We start from the raw sequence: 18944 nt of genomic DNA on the forward strand, positions 1-18944 counted from the left end.
ACCAGTAGTCAACACTTTCAGTATACAACCTGTTCAGAGGCACAATGCTTAGTCACTACAAACGAGAAACACAAAACGTACCAACGCCGCAAACAGAGCTATAGCCTTATCAATAAATAATGGTCAGTTAAATATTGGTTAACTGTCCAACCAGGTTATGTGTTTACTATCTCACACCTACCCTAAAACAAATCACGTTAGATGGCATGTTGAAAATCAAGAATGAGTGTTCATACGTGAAGACAAAAACCTCAAGGTGTCTGGGTATAGAACCCTGGTAAGGGTGGTAAGTTAATGCGCCGACGTCTGTGTACTTTAAAATCAAAGCTGTATTTCCGGAACAGTGGAATAATAACGCATGCCCAAATAAGAGTTTCAATAAATCATATGATAAGTCATGGATTTGATTTTTTGTTATCATCACATGGATGTGATTGGGTAATTGTTGTAGTATAGCTTCTAAAAATCTCTCATCAAATGCTCGTGGTATGGAGACGGGGAGCGCGTGTGTAAGGAAAGGATAAAGGACGAAATTTGGAATCAAATTATTTTCTTTAAATGCTGTGTTACAAGTAAGCTATGCGACTACAATATTGAATTTCAACATCGTATAGTATCTTGAAATATAATCGAGAAAGCTCTATAAAGACTTGAAACCTATTTTTACAGAGCTTAATGTTCAGATTTAAACCGCTGAATTGTTAAAAAATAGTTTCAATGTTAGCTTTATGGAACGATCAAAGGACAAATAAAGAGTTTTCAAATTAAATCATAACTGGTTTGTATCCTAAATTTATAAGTTCTTGATTATGATGTCATGCCGTTTTAATTCGAGAATTTATCCGCCTACATTTTTATACGACTTCAAAGAATGCCTGCCGGCTAAAGGCACCATAGGCACATGCATAAACTGTTCTGCACTTAAAGTTTCATGAATAGCCTTCCGCATCAGTAAGGCGTATCTCATCAATTAAAATATTCTTTTGAAATAATAATTCGTTTAAAACTGTTTTAACTCGAGTATTTCAAAGTTTCAAAGTGAATTCATATCCTTAATACTAACAGAGTTTACAAACATGAGGCAATTATAAATACAAAGTATGAAAAGGCCCTATGCAGACATAAAATAAATACAGGTTTGAAAACAAAGTATACAAGGAGTTTAAAGTTGTCTGAAAAAATATACATCGAGTTTTAAATGCTATCAACTCCATGTTTTTCTCAGATTTAAAAATATCAGGACATTCTATAATATATTGGTATGGGTCACCTATCGTACTTTTTTTTATCGTGTTTTTGTTTTTCTGTTTTCATACGGAAAATTACTCCATCTTCCAGTTTCACATGATAATTTGTGATTTTCGTTTGTAATCTTGCATTTTGTATTCATGTCATTAGTGTTCTTAAGATAGTTCTCTATTACAAACTCTGTTTTCAATGTTTTATAAAATCGAAAACTTATTGATAAACATATATTTTAACTGTTGTGTTATTTAGAGGCTTAGCCACCATCAGTAACTAAATGTATTTGATAACCAAATTCCATACATGTCTGTCTTAATTTAACATATTTTTGATATAATTTATCCAGATAAATGTAGTTTGATTACTGTTTTTTTGCAATTCATCATAAAGACATTATATGGCTTACTAGGGTTATGAAGATAGCTTTATTGTCGAAGGTTGGACTTTGCCCAAAACCTATTCATCCTCGTTTTTATGTCAATATATATGCAAAAAGCTACAGAAACATGCTCAGTAGCAAAACGTTTAAACATAAACCCGGTTTAGTGGCAATGGGCAACGCCAAAGACATAGAACACAAATCACAAACAAGAAACATAGAACAGCACACAACTCTACAAACAGCACAGTGCATAAATACTATATATATATATATATATATATATATATATATATATATATATATATATATATATATATATATAATTGGTATGTTTATCAAGAATTGTTAGGTACCGCCTTGGAACGGTCAGTAAAATGTAAATTTATTGGGGGTTTAAACCAGTTTATGTGCACAAACCTCACTCTTATCCCAACAATTCTTAATAAAGATAAAACGCAAAAGATAAATCTTATTAAAGTATGCATTAACTTGGGGAAACTTATCAATAAAACACATAATAATAAAAAACGAAAAGGTAAACCCCAAGTACTTCAATGATTAGAGATCCCAACTCTATCTGCAGACGGAGGGAAACAATTCAGAGCACCTAATGCAAATACTTTTCAAAGATACGATGCAGTCATCGTTAGAAACCAAAAGCTTCACACACAGTCTGCCTTAAAAGGTTTAAAACTGTGTGATCATAGACTTTCATAATAAAAAGCATCATTGTACTAAAACTGGGAACAAATAAAGAAAAACAATATTAAAAATAAAAGCGACTAGTATATGCTATTCTCTCCTTCCAAATGATTTGAAAACGTAAAATATTTGAAGAAATTTAAGTCACAGCCGAAACACTCGGAGTCAGTCAACACGTGTCCGCCAAAAACGGTTTTAAAGAATACATGAATTAGCAAATTCTTCATAAATATCAAAGCACTGAAAGTTTAGTTATGAAAGGATGCTATATTCAACCCAATATTTTGTTTCAGGTATTCATCTTCAAATACAAGAAGGCAAGTGCTCTTCAAAGTATTGCCTTTATATCCACGGTTTAAATAAAATTCAAGTAATTCATGAAGTCTACCTGCCCAACTGCCAGCTGGAAACATTTTAATTTTACGAATTTTCTTTAAAACATCACCATAAAAATCGGGATGAGCAATACTATCAGCAATGAGCGATTTAAGACTACTATTGTACTTTGATATGAGATTATAAAAACCATTAACAAATTTAGAGAAAGTTTTCCTTAATTTAAAATATCGGAAACCCTGTTTTAGACGTTTTTGTGTCATAAGTTTTCTGCGAGAGCTGAAACTTTTTACATCTGTACATATTCTAGCAAATCGTATTAACTGTGCAATAAAAACACCATACGATGGTGAAATAGGAACATCACCATCTAAAGAAGGGTAATTGATTATTTTAAAAGTCGAAACGGAAATGCTACAGTCCAACCATACATCTCGCGTTTGGTGTTGAGGAGTGAAGCAAGCATACTTCCGGAAAAAATGTAAATGCTTTTTGATCCGAAATCTGACAAAATATATTTTCGTTAAATTTGGTCAACTCCTTATACCCGAAGAAATATCACAAAGAATGTACGTTTTACTCCCGAAAAATAATTGGTTCTTCAAAACTAAATAAATATTTCGCAATGTTTTAATATTTGGACTTCCACACCTATTTTTGCATTGTGGAAGGCTCTTATGTTGATGTAATTTTCTACAAGGTAACATTACAAAAATGTCGAATACAATCTTTGACTTTTGAGAATTTGTTCTCTTTATGCGTATCAATATATCAAGTTTATACATAAAAAAAATCTTAAAAGTCCAAGATAGTATTCGACAATATATTATAAAACTTTGTCAACATCTGAATGTAAGTTACATACCTATGTATACAAACCTAGGTATGGTTTAACTAAGTAAGCACTTTACCTGTGTGTCACTTTACTTAGAATATCCGAATACAAAACCCCACACTAAACTTATGCCTCGGCTGAAAAGAGCCACGAAAGGTTGCCACCTCGCTGCCGATTCTCGTGTTGACTTTGTTGTGCATGTTTGAATAGTGGTTCGATTTCCGATGAGACCTTTTGGCAGTAATTGACTAATTAATTGCTTTAGACACACTTGTTAACATTTAATGAACTATAACACGTTTGACATTTACCCTTGCACTATTACTTCACTGCCTAAAGTGTGATGAATATTTACTACCAGTCAAATTTCAATTGAGTTCCGATATTTTACTAGACATTTTGACGATTGCATTTGACATCAATTACATTTTTTTTGCTTCGAAAATTATAAAAAAAACAACAACATGATCACACGTAAGCCGATAAGAAGAGATAAATATATATAAATATATTTTTAATATATGATAATCATAAACTGAACTAGAGAAATTATGAAGCACCACAACTTGAATCTTCGTCGCCGGGGACTAGAATACGCTTTTCGGTCTATTTAAGCACTGAAGATGATAATTAGGTAAAGGTGTTCAATATACAAAGTCAAATTTGCATTTAAAACGGCAGTTTTCATTTTCTTAACGATTATGTGTTAAAATCGTTATCAATGGTCCCGGGAACATGCATCGTTGACAGGCGGGTATTTTGTTGAATGTTATTCAGCTCGTGTAGGTCAAGTAAATTCTTAATAGTTTATGCAAACGTCGTTTACTTGGATACATTATTGAGGTATATATTTAAACATGTTGCTACACAGCTATGTTAGGAATTATCAACATGTTACTAACTTTCACTATATCAAACGAAGCAACATCAACATCACAATAATCTCAAAACAAAAAGAGTTAAGGTCTCAGATGAATTAAATGACTCTAAAGCAGAATTAGTATTACAAGGTTTACCTTATTCTAGCAGAGAGTGTATCCAGCCACACATTTATTCACACATTGTATAAATGATTTACCTCATAGCCTTGTTATAAATTTATCTAGCCAACAAATTTCTAGATTTCCAGGTACACAGATGAAACTGTTATTGGCGGTAGGTCTCCACTTGATGCACAGCTAAAACCTCCGTCAATTTGACCATTTCTATATCAGATGACGAAATGCTTGAAACTCGATAAACTATATTTGTTTATCCCACAGTACGCCTGTGGAATTATTGCAACATCAATGATTCTTTCTGAGCAGGCCATATTTATTTTCATTAAGGACATTGAACACACAGGGCTTATACAATAACTTCAAAGGATTTTTTATTGACCAACACAAAAACGTAGAGTCCATGATGAATGCTGAAAAAGACAACATTATAGACATTAAACACCAGCATACATTTACAAAAGAAATGTGATGCATCTACTATAGCTAAAAATCACACTGTAAAAGATGAATAATGATTATTCATCTTTTACAGTGTGATTTTAGCTATAGTAGATATCTGCGACCGATCTTTACTTATTTTTTACTGACTTTGCCTATTCGATAACGCTAACTTTACAAATGTTTTTTGACAGTCGTGTTATGGGTGTTGTCGGCCAACGTCGGATATCCCCGATGCACTACCGCAATATGCTTCGTTGTATACCGTAGACAAATTGGCTAAGAAAATCTCGATCTCGTCAATAATTAAGCAAGCAGACTCTTTGTTCCAAAGGAACAGACGAAGAAATGTGCACAAACGCATTAGTACTAGCTTATGTGCATATTTCTTCATCGGTTTCTTTTTGTATTACCGTACAACCAGTTTTCTGTCGTTAACTCGCATTGAAATCGGACCTCCAGGCCCAAATATCACACAAATCTCAATACTAATTCATTTAAGCGTATAAAGGCAAAGTTATTGAAATTCATTGATTAAAATTTTCGGTCATGATTCCAATGGAAAATATTCATAGCAAAAATTGTATTTGAGTACAATTTATTATTTTTCATCAATTCTCAAGTATTTTTATGGCTCTATTTTTAATCAATACAGTTCACTTAAAAAGAAGGATTTCAAAATGTATAAAAACATGCAAGATCGTAAATCATACGATGCTTTTATGATGTAAATTAAGCTGAGTCTGTATTTTTGTGATATTGGGGCCAGATCACTTCATATTTCGACACTGTCACTAAGACCACTTGCCCATGATACATGATTATTGATTAGTATTACATTTTAGCATTTCATTTCAATTGAAGAAGAGTTGTCGTCCCTGCCTTAGACATATTCATTAAAATAATATTTTGTCATTGCATGTATGAAGTGTATCGAAAGAAAGTTAAGTAGTTGCCGACAATTGCGGGTAATTGAGGGTTTTGTCACCTTGATCATTTGAACAAGAATTTGGATAATTGTTAGGCCATTGGAATTGTCCCTGAAGTTTTCATTGTTTTACTATGATGAACCAAAGCATTTGTGTATGCAGTGGAATAAAGGAAGCTAACATTTATATCGTCACAATAGTTATGTTCGTATAAATTTGCTCTATGTGACATCGATAAGGTAGAAAGTTTTATTTGGGTAAAACAGTCAAAATCTAAATGTGAACAGTTATATAAAACAAAACTCCAGTTAAAAATGTGCGTGTGGCAATCTCACCTAGAAATATCTAGTTCCATGTAATGTCATAATTCAGTAAGAGCTGTTGACCGGCAGGACGGAATCTCATCAATATCAATCTTCAACATAGAGTTTGTTCAACCCGGATCGATCTCCTAGCATTACTATCCCAATTTCACCGAACAAAATAATGTGAAAATATTTTAGTACTTGATGCTAATAACCTCATGGTTATGATTATGAAGGTCATGAAAACCTTATTGGCCCCATGTTCATTAACGTCTCGAGTCTGAGGTTAAGACTCATGATTTCAAAATGTTAATATTTTTGGTATTGTGAAATAAGTATCGGTAAAGTATTGATGACATAAAAAAATATATTGTGTATGCTAATTTAATTATTATTTGCTGATATTTTGTCCAAAGGAACGAAATTTATGACCCTTCGTTTAATTTAAAAATCAACTTTTCAAGGGTCTGATTCTAAATGTCAACTCAAGCTTAGTGAATATGGAATATGGATTAGTAAGCACTTGGTACAATCCTTAGCAACAGAAACTATTTTCCCTATACCTGCTTAAACTCCTCTTGTACCTCCGTGTTCCTCCTCTTTTACCTCCTCTGGTACACAACAATTGTTTAACAAAATAATGAAAACTTCAGGAAAAGTCCTGCTATCCTAGCGTATAAAACTGGATAAGTCATCCACAGGTTATCCATTTATTAGTTTGTACATACAAAAGTAGCAACATTTATTTTGAAAAAAAGTAATAATTGGATAAATATTGATCAACCGATAAACTGGCTAACTTTACACAAGCCATGGATTGAGCCAGCCAATACACTTGGCTTCAGTTGACTTAGATGTGACAAAGATCCTGTTAAAATGCACAAATATTAAGGCCAAACAAACACCAAACAAGAGTCACACAACGTCACAAGACAAAAACAAAAACAAATATCAAAACTTCAATATAAAAGCGTTAACAAATTATACTCACTGTTTTTCCACGAATGCTTTCTTTAAAACAAGAAGAGCTTCTGTCTAAATGTTTCCAGCCTTGTGTCCAGTGTTCAGTCAGGTCATTTAAAGTTTTCTAGCTTTTATAAACCAAATTGACCTAATCAACTAATAAGTTACCATTGAATATTCCCAGACACGATCTGTTTATCAAGTCAAGACAAAAATGAGAAGAGTACTAAACATAACTATTCTGATGTGTTCTTAAAATAACAGCCACGAATATGCGGATATAATATAACACCAGGAGTTGCTGCAAGAGAGTGTGCGAATTGATACATGTGTCTCCTCCACCTTGCGCCCCTTCTCCTCCACTGGAACTAAAAATGTAGGCCCTAAAAATTGTATTTGGTTTTGAAGGACCCCTGCTGAGGAAGATGTGTTAAATCTGAAGAAATAGTTAGTGAAATAGCAGAATAGTTGCAAGTCTTCTTACTATAGTCATGAAATTTAACTTACAGAATAGCATTTACTTTGGTTTAAATACTGATGGTTTGTATTGGTTATGTTGTTATTTGCAGATGCTATGGCCGTTTAAGGCGAAACGTCACAGGATTTTCAGAACATTTAAACATCATTTCTTTAAATTATAATGCATCGGGTCTGAAGATTTATACAAAGACCAATATTATGGTTTTTCGTAAATTTTCCAAACACCAACATGATCTCGACAAGTTGCTTTCAATTTACGGAAACAAAACCCAAAAAATGGACGTTCATATAAAAGCACATCACCATCAAATCAAAGATTAACAGCTATCAGCATAAAACATTCGTCTACAAGTTTTAAAACATATTCAGCTCACCGCTATGAAAGTTTTATCGACGTTCAAATATTAAATTTAATCAACCCTACCATTCATGCGTTCGATTTCCATGAATGTGTTAACCAAGCTACCGTTGTGGTCATTATGTGGCCAATGGTCGTGTGTATTGCTGATCAATGCAAATACCATTTGTTCTCTTGCTTATAGTAAAATATCATTTCAGAAAAAACGCGTTTAAGTTTGCATCTTACCAACTCCTTAAACACTGTTTTGGAAATAGTCTTCTATTGCGAGAACTAGCAATGCTGACACATCGCCGCCAGTTCTCGCATTGTTAAAATAGGGGGGTTCGATTTCCAATGACTTTTGTCAGTAATTGTATAAGTCAGTAATTGATTAGTTGCTGTAAGAACCATCGCTAAAACTTAATGAATGATATTGCGTTTAAAGCGAATCCTTTCAATTTAATTTCATCTGTATGTGTGTTACCAAATTGCTGTTTCAAATGATATCCCATGCTAGAAATGGCCATTTTGTTCTAAAAAATTATAAATGAATTATAGCATGCTCACCAAAATTGATGAATAGGGGCATATAGAGCAGGGGTTTCATGTATTGTTTGTGATCTGTATGTAATTTGCCATTTAGCATAACCATTTGAAGGCCTTTAACGTTTATACTTGATGAAAATTTGCAATGACGAAAGTTGTTTACAAATAATCCAGTATAAATGGAGAAAGTATACAAGTTTTGATAGTTTTTAAGGTTTGTTTTCAAGATGTCCGTGCTTTAGGGATACAAACATAAACGCTACGAAATATCCGTTTTACTTTCAGTACATTTAAGGAAACAAAGCAATAACTGGCCAAAAAGCCTTTACATATGACATCCAAACTATCTACATTGAGTTGTAGTTGTATTCATTTTAATATATTTTCAAAGAAAACAAAAAAATTGAAAGTTGGTGCAGCATCAGTAGATAAACCAAACTACATGTATAATTGAAACTACACGGACAAGCCTGGTATTCAAACAATCAACAGACACCCTGGCTAATGCCTTACAGAACGAACACCCTGGATAATGCACTTAGCTAATACCTAACATACATTTAATGAGATACACACTCTGTATAAACCGATGAAAGATAATTATTCGTTAACTTAAAATGCTGGCGTATATCTCATTGTGTTTATTTCTTTTTGCACAGGTTTTGCAGCCATCGCATTAACAAATATAAAACAAACTGATTTGTCGTTAAAACAACTATTTTATTGAAAACTGTTGGAACTCCAATACATTAAAAAAGTCCATTCTTTAGACGAATAGGATTTCAAATTAAGATTATTTAGTAGATAAAGCTCTTTTTCCTGTTTTTTCAGTTATATATTTTTAATTTAGATAATGTTCCATGACCCTTCGAAACCCCATAATCTTATGATGTATACATTACATGAATACAATGTTGAGAAGGATATATAATGTTATATCGATTGATACATCCCAGGAGTAACTGAAAATATGCCATGGAAAGAAGCAAGAACCATATTCAACCTATAAAACAGATTTTTTTCAACAATAATTAACAGAAATAGAAGTCCATCATGCTCGAATATTTTAACTGGGATTTTTGGTGTTGCTTGTGCAAAAGAGGCATAAACTGGCATTTTTCATAAGGGTATATTACATCGCTCTCAATCAGGAAGGCTCAATCAGGAAGACGTAAGACACTGAATTGTTTCTGAAAGCTTTTGTTCCTATGTTAATTGTAACCAATTAGCCCACTTAAATGGTTTAAAACAACATGGACAATAACGGTACAATGAAAGCTATAGGGACAAACCCGGTAGTAACACAGACAAATAGAAACCCTGTTTATATGCGCAGGGAAAGGTCCGAAGCAACGCTGAACTAGAGACACAAACGTACAAACCCCACATGCACACGTGCAAACAATTCTCAACATTGGTTTGCTTTTTCAATACAAATTTAGCATATAAGAGCGTTATAATCCTAGGCTGTCTGCAACTTTTATCCCAGGTTTTATTTAATGACAACAAGACTGTATTGAAAACATAAATACGAAACGTTCAGAAAAAATACTTACACGTAAGTCTGTGAAGGAAATCTGACAACAATCTGCTGAACAATTACAATATATCACGTTTAAAAAGGCTACATGCACTTGCTTACATTTAAAAAGAATTATATTCACTTCAGAAAATAAAACAAAAATAAACCAGGAAAATATTTTCTAAGAAAGTCAAAATTACAAAACAAAATTACGACACCAGCACGGCAGTAAACCACATCAGACTTCAATAATTCGATAGCTGCATGAACACGTATGCCAGATTTCGCTCTAAAAACCCAAACAGTATTGCATTTTCTTCACCAAACCCGATTTGTTCCAAGATGAAATCAAATTACATACGGTCAACATTATTAAGGAGAAAAAATATGTTGTGAACGCATACATATCACATCTTAAAGTTAATTTGTCGCCCCCAAAAACATCGGTTATATTAGAGTTCAATATAACTCACCCGTATTTATCAACTGAAAATAAAGAATCATTTAAACGTTTGTTATTGTGCTGAAGTCAATTTATTGGTACACTTTTATAGGATGAAGACGTGGTCATGGATACAGAAGAAGTATACCATGCAAGGGATCATTTAGCGTTACGTTATATGCACACATTTCAAAAATAGGAAATTCTGCAATCTGTCATCGTAGGTTCAAAGGTATTTCCTTTCTTCAAAATAATAATATTTGGCTTAATTGTGTATTTCAAAACTGAACTGCCACTAAAGACAATGCTATTAGAGGTATTCAATTGACTAGCGCATTCAAAACATAGTCTCTATGGAACCGGGAGTGCTATTTTCATGCTTTGAACAATTATACCGGAATTTGGTAATTTTGGAAGAATCTTACTTCAAAAATAAATTTACAATATAGAAAGTACCTTACTGCTTACTAAGCAGCTTTAAGTGTTGGACACGAAAATTATGTTCCCTCATTAAAGAAAGGTTAACGATTTGTTAGCATACATGCCGCATTATATAACACTATACGATATAACCAAAGGTAAGTTATGCTTTCGTTTCTGTTTTAGAAGGGCTGAATAAAACATATTTGGCTGTATATAATCATACTCAAATTACTGTTACTTTTATTGGACATCATATTTTAGAACTCTATGAATAGAAACCATAATATCGTATCATAAATATTCCTTCATGGTTTTGCTTTTTTATCTGGAGAGTAATTCATGGCATATCTTGAATGAAATTGTTAAATAGTGGTATAACCTGAAGCAATCTAGCAGCCGCATGCGATCAATTCAGGTACAAAATTAGTAAAGCTGAACATAACTAACACGTGGTTAGTATAATATCATTTTACGAGCTTCATCAATCTGTTCGTTAATTGACTGTATAGCATGATATATGCAGGCTTAATATGATACAGTATGTTTGTAAAATGCCAAACGTTTAAACCCTGACATTATTGGTGGAGGTTTGCTTCTCGGTATGTCTTTGCTGGTTGAGACGAACAGGCAACCAGTACTTAGGACTCATTTTAAAATTTCTTAATACTGAATACTCCTCTTACTCAGAGTTAAGAATCATTTTTTATTAAGAAAGAGGGAGTATTAAAGACCCAGATACGCCAGTTTTAAGGGGAATCGCATTGATGCCTCAATCTGAGTGGAAGGAATCAACCAAAGCTAATGTGTATATGTCTAGTATAATAAAATAATCAAATGAAATAAATGAACCTTGATTAAAAAATATGTGTCAGCCATTGCACCAACTACTTCATCCCAAATTAAAAAAAAAGAATCATGTTATTTTTCTCTAGGATTCAAATAACTCTGACTCGATAGTTTGAAGGTCGCATTCATCAGAATGATCTCATATATCATCTCCTTGAGTCCGTTTTACATTCCTTTTGAATAACTTGTCAATCCTTTGTTTCACTGCGACGTAAGCAACCATAATGCATCATGAGTATGGGTTTTCGCTAAGGAACATGACAGGCTATTTCTGATAAAACAAATAGTATAAATGGTATCGTGGCGTAAATTGATGCTATTTTGCGTGTAATGTATCTTAGGTTAAAAGGAGATGAAAGAATATGTTCCAACAGTTATCCTCGATTACACAACGAAAAATACATGGACACGCCAAGTCAACACTTTTAGTGTACAGCCTGTTCAGGGGAACAATTTCACTTGAAACGATAAACACAAAACGCTCGAAACAGACCTATAGCCCTATCAGTTAAATATTGGTTAACGGTTTAACCAGATTATGTGTTCACAACCTCATACATATTCTAAAGCAAATCGGGTTAGTTGGCATATTAAAATTCAAGAATGAATTTTTATACGTGACGACAGACCTTAAGATATCTAGGTATGGATCCCTTGTAAGGATGATAAGTTAATACGCCGACGTCTGTGTATTTTGAAATCAAAGCTGTCTTTCCGGAACAGTAGGATAATAACGCATGCCCAAAATTCAATCAATCATAAGACAAGTCATGGATTTGATTTGTTCTGAACATCACATTTCTTGTGAACAAAATGGATATGAATGGGTTATTGTTGTAGTATTGCTAAAATCTCTCATCAAGTGCTCAAATGTTCGTGGTATGAAGACGGGGTGCGCGTGTGTAAGGAAAGGATAAAGGACGAAAATTGGAATCAAATTACATTCTTTAAATGCCGTGTTACAAGTAAGCTATGCGACTTCAATATTGGATTTCAACGTCGTTTAATATCTTGAATTTGAATCGAAAAAGCACTATAATGACTTAAAACCTATTTACAGAGCATAATGTTCAGATACAATCCGCTGAATTGTAAAATATTGTTCCAACGTTAGCTTTTGAGAACGATCAAAGAACAAAGAAAGAGTTTTCAACTTAAATAATAACTGGTTTGTATCCTTCATTTATACAAATTCTTGACTAAAATATCAGGCAGTTTTAATTTGAGATTTTTTTCAGCCTACATTTTTATGTACGACTTCAAAGAATGCCTGCCGGCTACAAGCACCATAGGTACATGCATGAACTGTTCTGTACTTAAAGTTTCATTAACCGCCGTCCGCATCAGTCAGGCGTATCTCATCAATCAAAACATTCTTTTGAAATAATCATTCGTTTAAAAAATGTAGCTGTTTTTAACTTGAGTAATTCAAAGTTTCAAAGTGAATTCATTTACTCAATGCAAACAGGGCTTACAAACATGTGGAAATTATAAATACAAAGAATGAAAAGGCCCTATGCAGAAATATAATGTATACATATTTGAAAACAAAGTAAACATTGTGCATTAATATGTCCGAAAAAGATATACATGGAGATTTAAATGCTTTCAATTTACATGTCTATTCTCCATGTTTTTTTCAGATTGAAAATATCAGGACATTCTATATTATAGTGGCATTGATCACCTATCATACCATTCAAACATGTGTGTTTTTTTCTATTCTCGTATGGGATATTACTCCATCGTCACGTTTCACATGATAATTTTAATTTTTGTTTGTAATCTTGCATTTACTATTTATGCCATAAGTGTTCTTAAACTTTGTTTTAAATGTTTTATACAAACCAAAACTTGTTGATAACCAAATATTTTAACTTTTGAGTAACTTTTGAGCGGTTTAGCCACCCTCAGTAACTAAATGTATTTGATAACCAAATCCATACATGCCTGTCTTAATTTACATATTTTTTATATTATTTATCCAGATGAATGTATTTTGATTACCGTGACTCTGCAGATCACCATAAAGACATCATTTGGCTTACTAAATTTTTGTAGACAGCTTAATTGTCGAGGGTCGGACTCTGCCCAAAACCTATTCAACCTCTTTTTTATGTCAATATTTATGCGAAAAGCTACAAAGGAAATACTACAGTCCAACCATGCATTGTTGCGTTTGGTGTTGAGGAGCAAAGGCTTAATATGTGCTACAGAAGTTTAATTTGTACCTTTTCTTATAACTCCAAGTTTGCAAATCCCCATATTTCACAATCATAAAGAACAATTGGCTTTACTAGCTTACTAAACAAAACAATTTGCATATTAATTTCGAGGAATGATAATTAAGTCTTTTTTGTAAGAAACATCTCGCTTTTGGGCTTTGATTTGCAATATGCTTTTCAGAAATAAATGACAACTATAATATTAGAGCGACATTACTTGTACAGATACGTGTACCTGTGAAGTCATTGTTCACACTACGTCATGCTTTGTTTACATTGCATTAGTCTTAAAAGACATGTACGACCACACGTGGAATATGATTTATGCAAGTACCAGGAACCCTTCAAGTATACGTTTGAAGACAAATGTTGCACTTATATTTTAAACGACACGAGCAAGTCCGTAGCGTAAGGAACAAATATAATTGTTTATTCGACATGCATGTTTCTGATTTGCGGTTAAAGTGTTGAGACATGATATCACGAATTGTCCTGAAAGACCCTAAAGTATCCGTTGCATGTTAATATTAAAATAGTACGAGCAACCTGGCAATTTTCAAACGTACGCTATTTGCACAACAACCCTCGCCAACATTAATAATGCCACTATGTTATTTTTCATTTTCAGACCGCCATTCTTTTCGGAGAATTATACTGTCATCTTTATCATCATTAATGCAAGAAGTGTCCTGTAAAATGCCAAGCAAACGATATTTGCACAAAAACCGCTCGCTAACATTGTTAATGTCAATATATTATTATTAATCTTCACACCGCCACAACCACTGCTATATTATCATTTTCCATTTGTTTACCATTTACTTCAATAAATTACGTACCTATAACATATACAAACAAAAATACAAAAAATGAACATAAGCATTTTCATCGAAGCATAATTCAAAACGCAAACATTTAAATTGACTACAAAAAGAAGTAAATCCATGTTACATTTTACTATTTGAGTAAAAAGGGTAAAACTCATTACCTTATTTTATAACGGAATATATCTTCACTATATAGGAATTTCATTGACAGTAAAATGTCCGCGATCGGCAACTATCATCGTGTCAAAAGCCTAACCACAAGGTGAACTTTCTTCATGATACTAAGCACAGTCATGTATGATCAGGAAACGTATGAAACGTATATCGAATGTTATATAGCCTTTAATTGACAGTATATATATTCAACACAACCGGAAATGAGATCTTCATCCTTGCGAGACAACAAAAAGGTACATAAAGATATAAGGTAGTCTCCATATCGAAAATCATCTGAACTAATTGTTTAACTTTATCTAAACGAGAATGAAGAGAACCCGAAAAATGGCGCACTGAATTTAAAATCACAGCATCATCAGGCAATATCAGATTGTTTTGTTTTTATTCGTCTACAATAAAAGCATTCATCAACCAGAATTTCCATTCGATTCCTATGGCGGTGTTGCCAAGTTACCGTGGTGATCGTTTTTACCAAACCCTGCCTCCAATTGTGTTAAAGTCTACAGTGCAACTAAAATATTTAAATAGTTCAATTTCTATTGCGTCTTCAACATTTAGCAAGCATACTTCTGGAAAGAATGAAAATGCTTTTTTACCCAAAATCTGATGAAATCTATTTTCGTACAATTTGATCATTCTTATTACCCCAAAACATGTCACAAAGAATGAATGATTTACTCCCCAAAACATGTCACAAAGAATGAATGATTTACTCCCCAAAACATGTCACAAAGAATGAATGATTTACTCCCCAAAACATGTCACAAAGAATGAATGATTTACTCCCGAAAACATGTCACAAAGAATGAATGATTTACTCCCGAAAACATGTCACAAAGAATGAATGATTTACTCCCGAAAACATGTCACAAAGAATGAATGATTTACTCCCGAAAAATAATTGGTTCCTCAATACTAAATAAAACATGAACTTTTGGAACGTTTTAATTTTTGGACTTCTACACCTTAAATTGCATTGTGGAAGGCCCTTATGTTGATGTAATTTTTTACAGGGTAACATTACAAAAATGTTGAATATAATGTTCGACTTTTGAGAATGTGTTCCTTTTATGGGTATCTATATAATTATACAACTTATACATAAAATAATCTTAAAAGTCCAAGATAGTATTCGACAATATATTATAATACTTAAAACCTGAGACTCTACATGGTCAACATCTGAATGTAAGTTACATACCTATGTATAGATATCTAGGAATGATCTAACTAAGTAAGTACTTTACCTGTGTGTCATTCTATTTAGAATATCCGAACACAAGTCCCAAAACTAAACTTGTGCCTCGGCTGTAAAGAGCCACGAAAGGTTGCCACCTTGTTGCTAATCTTGGGTTGCCTTTGTTGTCTATGTTTGAACAGTGATTCGATTTCCGATGAAAACGTTTGGCGGTAATTGACTAATTAATTGCTTTAGACACAATCGCTTACATTTCATGAACAACATTACGTTTGACATTTACCCTTGCACTGATACTCCATGTGATGAATATTTAATGCACCACTAAAATTTCAATCGAAATCTATTTTCTTAGCCATTTTGACGATTGCATTTGACATTAATTTAATTTATTTTGCTTCAGAAATGATAAAAAAACATGTTCACACGTACGCCGGTAACAAGAGAAAAATATATTTGAATATATGTATACATATAATAATCATAAAATGAACTAGACAGATTTTGTAGCACCACGTTTGGAATCTTCCTCGTCGGGGACTAGAATCCACTTTTGGAACTAATTAATCACTGAATATGTTAATAAGGCAAAGGTATTTAATACAAAAAATCAAATTCGCAATAACAACGGAAGTTTTTATGTTTTGAACGTTCATGTGTTTCAATCTTTATCAAGTATATGCCGTGAACATTCATCGTTGACAAACAGGTACATTTTTAAATGTTACTAAGTTCATGTAGATTAAGTATATTCTTAATAGTGCATGCGAACGTCGTTAACTTGGAGACATTCCTGAGGTATACATTTAAACATGTTGCTACACAGCTATGTAAGGAATTATCAATATGTTGCTACATTTCACTTTAACAAAACCAAAAAACATCAACAATATAATAATATCCAAACAAAAAGAGATTAAGTCTCAGATAAATTTAATGTATCTAAAGCAGAAATATTATTATAAGGTTTACCGTATTCAAGCGGAGAGTGTATCCAGCCACACATTTATTCACCAATTTTATAAATGATTTAGTTCATAGCCCTGTTATAAATTTATCTAGCCAACATATTTCCTGATTTCCAGGTACACAGATAAAACTGTTATTGGCGGTAGGTCTCCACTTGATGCACAGCTAAAACCTCTTTCAAGTTGACCATTTCTATATCTAATGACGAAATGCTTGAAACTCGATAAACTATATTTGTTTATCCCACAGTACGTCTGTGGAATTATTGCAACATCAATGATTCTTTCTGGGCAGGCCATATTTATTTTCATTAAGAACGTTGAACACACAGGGCTTAAACAATAACTTCAAAGGATTTTTTATTGACCAACACAAAAACGTAGAGTCCATGATGAATGCTGAAAAAGACAACATTATACGCATTAAATCCCAGCATAGATTTACAAAAGAAATGTGATACATTATTTATCTTTTACACTGTGATGTTGAGCTCTTGTCAATATTCCAATGGAAAAGTATTTAACAGCAAAAATAGTGTTTCAGTACAGTTTATAATTTTTCATCAATTCTCAAGTATATTTTTGTCTTTTATATATTTTTTTCTTTGAAAAACTGACTTTTTATCAATACATTCCACTTAAAAAGTAGGAATTCAAAAAGTATAAAAAAACATGCAGAATTTGGGATCATAAGATGCTTTGATGATATTAATTAAGTTGAGACTGTATATTCGTGATATTTGGTCCAGATCACTTCATATTTCGACACTGTCATTTAGACCTCTTGCCCATGGAGACAACTGGCAATACATGATTATTGAATCGTATTATATTTTAGCATGTCATTTCATACGAAGAAGGAAGAGTTGTCTTCCCTGCTTTTTGCATATTCATTAAAACAATATTTTGTCACGGTATGTATGAAGTGTAACAAAGTATGTACGATAATTGTCGACGATCGTTGTCTGGTAATTGTGGGTTTTCTTACCTTGATCATTTTAATTATTAGGCCATTTGAATTTTCCCTGAAGTTTTCATTGTTTTAATTTGAAAAACAAAAACATTTCGGTATGAAGTGGAATAAAGGATACTAACATTAATTTTGCTTTATGAAACATCGTGCCAAGGTAAGAAGTGGTATTATGGTAAAATAATCGAAATGTAAATGGGATCAGTAATACAAAACACACACCAGTTAAAAATTGTGCGTGTGGCAATCTCATCTGGAAATATCTAGTTCCCCGTAATGTAATAATCCAGTAATAGTTGTTGGCCGGCCGGATGGAATCTTATCAATATGAATCTTCCACATAGGTTTAGTTCATTCCGGATCGATCTTCTAGCATTATTATCCCAATTGCACCGAACAAAATGATGTGAAAATATTTTAGTATTTGATGCTAATGAACCCATGGTTAAGATTATGAAGTTTATGGAAATTATACTGGGCCAATATTACATTATCATTCTTCAGGTTTGATAATGATAAATCTACTCATATCATCATCACTCTGGTGAACGAGAATGATATTCACTCCACAGGTTAAGACTCAGGCTTTCAAACTGTTAATCTTGATGTTGTTGCAAAATAAGTATCAGTAAAGTATCGATGATTGAAAAATATGTTGTGTATGCTACACAGTTAAACTTTTATTTGCTAATGTTTAGTCCAATAGCACGAAGTTAGTGACTTTTCGTTAAATTTCCGTTAAAAAAAGTCTGATTCTGACAAAGCACTTGGTAAACTCCTTAGCAGCAAACACTGTTTTTCCTTCTACCACCTTATACTCCTCTTGTTCCCCCTGATTTACCTC

General features: G+C 32.8%; 1 protein-coding gene across 2 annotated transcripts in view; it reads right to left on the reverse strand.

The window, feature by feature from the left end:
- The window catches only part of LOC128214673 (uncharacterized), a 90242-nt gene that overhangs the window by 57877 nt on the left and 13421 nt on the right, over positions 1 to 18944 (reverse strand). The window contains exon 1 of one of the 2 annotated variants that reach the window (XM_052921267.1): positions 17135 to 17268. The exons of the other annotated variant lie outside the window; for it this stretch is intronic. The gene's annotated coding sequence lies outside the window, so the exon portion shown is untranslated. Of the gene's footprint in view, positions 1 to 17134; positions 17269 to 18944 lie in introns of those variants that run through there. 2 annotated transcript variants of the gene reach the window in all.

This window comes from Mya arenaria, chromosome 13, assembly GCF_026914265.1.
Source record: "Mya arenaria isolate MELC-2E11 chromosome 13, ASM2691426v1".
Classification (NCBI taxonomy): Eukaryota; Metazoa; Mollusca; class Bivalvia; order Myida; family Myidae; genus Mya; species Mya arenaria.